Here is a 4648-nt window from a genome sequence, read left to right on the forward strand (position 1 = left end):
AAATCTAAAATCAGACAACACAATTTCACAAGTTCAGCTAGCCCTCAAGCTAGACAATGGACGTAATGCTAACACGGTCAGCACAATTCTATGTAATTAACATGAACAGCGGACGAAAAGAGATGTGATAAACGTCAGGAAAGGCAACTGTCACCTATGACATCACTGATGACATCATCACCAATGACATCACAATTGCTCGAGTGACATCATTAATGACATCCCTCTCCGATCAGGGATTTTATGACATCACTGATATCACAATGACAAAAGTCCAGTGAACTGATGTAGACATTGTGACATCATCAGTGAGGTCATAGATCCTTCCCTGCTGAGGTTATAAATTGGACGACTGACAACCAACAGAAGAATGGAGCCAAACGTGGAGAATTATAAGATTATATTTGAAAAGGAGGGCGTTTACCTCCATACAAATGCCAAGAGGTACAATCCGAACACCTCCATCCCCGGGTTAATCCGCATTGTGGTGAGGGGTGGGGAACCAGCTTTAGAGTGGATGCCGCTAGAGGATGAGGTTGGAACCGGCCCGGCTGTATTCTACACTAAAAATGATGGGGAAGGAGGAGAGGAGGATACGAACTTTGACCCTGGGTATGAGCCGGACTGGGCAGTTATCGGCAGGGTCAAGAAAGATCGAGAGCATGTCCAAGTCAAAGAGTCAAGCCAGTGGTCGTTTTCCTTGCCTCTGTCAGAGCTGTACTCTCTCCGGAGGGCCCGCTTCTCCTTTGGCCGAAACTTCCTGGTGTTGACCAGCAGGGGGGGCCACCCACTGCCTCCTCTGCACTTACACAGAGGGGGCACCAGTGAGCTGCTGCGGGCCCTGCAGCGTTACATCATCCTGGCTCCGTCACCGGTGGACGGGCGGCTCTTCCTCGCCTACAATGACTCAAGTGGCCTCTCTCAGTCCTTAGACGAGGTGCAGCTCCTTGATGATGGAGGCTCTGATTTTCTCTCGACATTCATCCCGGACCCCTATGCCACTACTTTTCGCAGATTCTCCAGAGTCACGAATTTCTTCAGGTGCGCTCTGCGGCCTCCGGATCCCCGCCGCTACCCTCGCACTGCTCATATGCCCCTTCTACCTGAGGAAGAGCCTGGCTTTGAACTGCTCACCTGTGGGGCGGAGTTTGGCCCCAGACCGGAGGTGATCAGGGGAAAACCTCTGGACAAGTGGGAGGAGTTTCTGGACCCTGAGGGGCGAGTGCAGAACCCAGAGAGGATCAGAGAGCTTGTGTTCAGAGGGGGCATCACTCCATCCCTGAGGAAAGAGGCATGGAAGTTCCTCCTGGGCTTTTATCCCTGGAACAGCACCCTCAAAGAAAGGGAGGAAATGATGGAGGTTAAAATGGACGAATACTTCAGAATGAAGGTGCAATGGAAGTCGGTCAGTGAAGAGCAGGAGATGAGGAACTCCCTCCTCAGAGGATACCGCAGCCTGATAGAGAGGGACGTCAGCAGGACAGACAGACACAACACCTTCTTCTCTGGGGATGACAATCCAGCACTGACTCTGCTTCACGACGTGCTGATGACATACTGCATGTACAACTTTGACCTCGGCTATGTCCAGGGGATGAGCGACCTCCTGGCTCCGCTACTGTTTGTCACCCAGAGCGAGGTGGAGTCCTTCTGGTGTCTGACAGGCTTCTTGCGGCTGGTGCACCAGAACTTCGAAGAGTCTCAGGAGGCCATGAAGCAGCAGTTCCTCCAGCTCAGTATCCTGCTGAAGGCCGTGGACCCGGAGCTGTGCGACTACCTGGACTCTCAGGACAGCGGCTCTCTGTGCTTCTGCTTCCGCTGGCTGCTCATCTGGTTCAAGAGAGAGTTCTCCTTTGAGGACATCCTCACATTGTGGGAGGTCCTCTGGTCTCGTTTGCCCTGCGACAAGTTCCACCTGCTGATCGCCTGCTACATCCTGATGTCCCAGAGAGGGGAGCTCATTGGCTCAGGCCATGATTTCGACAATATTCTGAAGCATATAAATGAATTGACAATGAAGCTGGACCTACAGACTGTGCTGCAGGGAGCGGAGGCCATCTACCTACAGCTGCTGCAGTGCAAGGAGCTTCCGGTGAAAGTCCAGGAGGTTCTGGGTCTCGACGTTCCCAGACGTGGAGAGCAGCGAGACGCAGCGGTCCCAGGGGCCGACGCGGCTATACCGGCATGCACCGCTCCCCCCACCTACCCTCGACTCCCAGGAAATGGGGGATTTCAACATGACGAGATGTAGGAGAGATATTTATATGGAATTTATATACTGTATATATTTGACTCAATGAGGGAGACTGATTATACTACTGTATAGTGGGCAGTGGAAGAAGAAGACTTACGGCAGGGGGCATTGTCAAGCCTTTTTATGTTTTATGAATGTTATTATCCAAGACATGTAAGTAAACACTATAGCTGTATTTGCAGTGCTCTCTTGTATTTGTTATGTATGCCGTCCTCTCCTCCCTTCCATTCGTACGAGGCTGCTATTTTACATTTCGCTGCATTATTTTTAACGTGTCCTTTGGTTTGTAGATTTGTGTTTTTCGGCGTACATGCAGTCTGTTGTGCTTTTCACAGCCTCCCCCCCCAACACACACACACACACACACACACACACACACACACACACACACACACACACACACACACACAACTTCCCCCTCTTTGCCACTGTGACTCAAAAGAGATGAATGACGATGAAGGATCATTCCAGCCCTATGCAAACTTGCATGCATTATAGATTTTACATTCAGTGTGGCAAGGTTTTTAAGTGTGTAATGATCTGTATTAACATTGTATGCTGATACAGTGATTACCAAATAAATGGTTATATAATACGTAGCATACAAAACAGCACACGTAGCCTGCCCCCCGCCCCAAAAAAATAAAATTAAAAAAATAAACCAACCGTCCAACCGACAGAGTGAGCTATAGAGCTGTTGGTTGCAGCTAATAAATTGAATTGAACATCTATTCTATACTGTATACAATTGAGTATGTGGACTTTGTTTGTTTCAAGTTCTGTGTTCGGCCACAGCTATGCCGTTTTACGTGCGATCGGTCTGAAACCTTCAGGGTGTGTAAAGGGCACCCGTGTGGGTGACCTGACCTGAGCCGGGTTTTTTAATTAGGCTAATGATGTGATGTCATCAGTGATGTCATGAGTGATGATGTAATCAACGCGCGCGCGCCCTTATGATCACACACACACACACACACACACACACACACACACACACACACACACACACACACACACACACACACACACACACACACACACACACACACACACACACACACACACAAGGAGACATTGTGACAAGACTGATCAGTGATGTCATAGGAGGGCACACACACACACACACACACACACACACACACTGATGATGTCATCAGTGATAGTGATACTACTTTAAGTGGGCTATCACTATAGAGTACAGTGTTTCTGGTACTTACTAAGTAGTGAGTGCATGACTTTATGGTACTTTATGGAATTTATTTATTTGCTATCGTATCACTATAATATTCCCATACTGTGTAGGCTATTATTCCTGTGGGAACTCATAGTGTGTCTGTGGTATTCAAAGAGATTTTATAGCGACCTTATCTTACTTAATATTTAGCATCTCCTCGGGTATCACTATAATATACCTAATCTATTATTTAGTTTATAGCTTAACTGTGATATATTTCAGCCAACCGGGGCCAACTTTTAACTAGCTGAGTTTCCCTTTCTGCTGCACCATCAACCTGTTACTCTAAAGACTGGCCCATCACCATCACTCCTGCTAAAATAAGGTGTCACCTGTACAAGTGGGACCATTTGATCTGGACAGGGGAAGAGGACCATTTGAGTCTGGGAGTCCATTTGAGGGCGAAGCTGCATTCCTCTCCCACTCCTGCCCGCTCTCTCTCTCTCCCCCGCCCCAGCTGTTGGTCGTGTCAGACACGGGGCTGACAAAGTCCCTCATTAGTGGCCTTACGTGGCTCCGCTGTAGCCCGCTCTTGACGCTCTGTCTTGCCGCGGTGGGAGAGCGACGTGGGAGCGCTCATCATGTCCTGCATCATGTCAGCACAGCCCATGTCTTCATTCCAGCCAGGCTCGTCTCATTTACACGCAAGGGGGGGGGTGGGGGTAGCTCCATTTGTGAAAAATGAAGCCATTGCGGAAGTGCCTTAAACCTGCATTCTTTCGAAGGGCCAACAGGGGCCTCCACTGGCTCCAAAAAGAATTGGCTGGTTGCATGGAAGTAAATGGGAAAATTACCCTACTTCTCCCTTGATTTATGCCCTCGGTAAACCCTTTCGCTAGTTTCATGTCTTCTTCAATACAGCATGATGTTCATTTTGTAAATCATCGTCCAATTGAGAGTAAAATAGATCATAAAGCAGTCTATGCTTGGGAGTGTGATTGACAGGTCGCCTGTCCAGTGATCGCACATGATCGCAGATAGCAGACCAACAGCAGGTGGCGTTGCGGCTCTGTGGGAAAGAAACCCAGTCAAATTATGATACGGTTTGTGTTTACAAGATAACCTATATTTCCCTTTGTCAGTGTTGTATAAGAATGCACACGGTGCGTTGGCGCATATTTCCAGAACCACAAACCATTAATTGTTCCGAATCAACTAAA

The 4648-nt window shown here is 48.5% G+C and overlaps 1 pseudogene across 1 annotated transcript; it reads left to right on the top strand.

Moving 5' to 3' along the window:
- The first annotated feature begins 370 nt into the window (after nt 1-370).
- LOC310779632 (TBC1 domain family member 17 pseudogene) lies at nt 371-2251 on the top strand (annotated as a pseudogene). The gene has a single exon. The product of its transcript is annotated as a TBC1 domain family member 17 pseudogene (transcript).
- The last annotated feature ends 2397 nt before the right edge of the window (nt 2252-4648 follow it).

Source organism: Poromitra crassiceps (assembly GCF_964638095.1).
Source record: "Poromitra crassiceps genome assembly, chromosome: 7".
NCBI lineage: Eukaryota > Metazoa > Chordata > Actinopteri > Beryciformes > Melamphaidae > Poromitra > Poromitra crassiceps.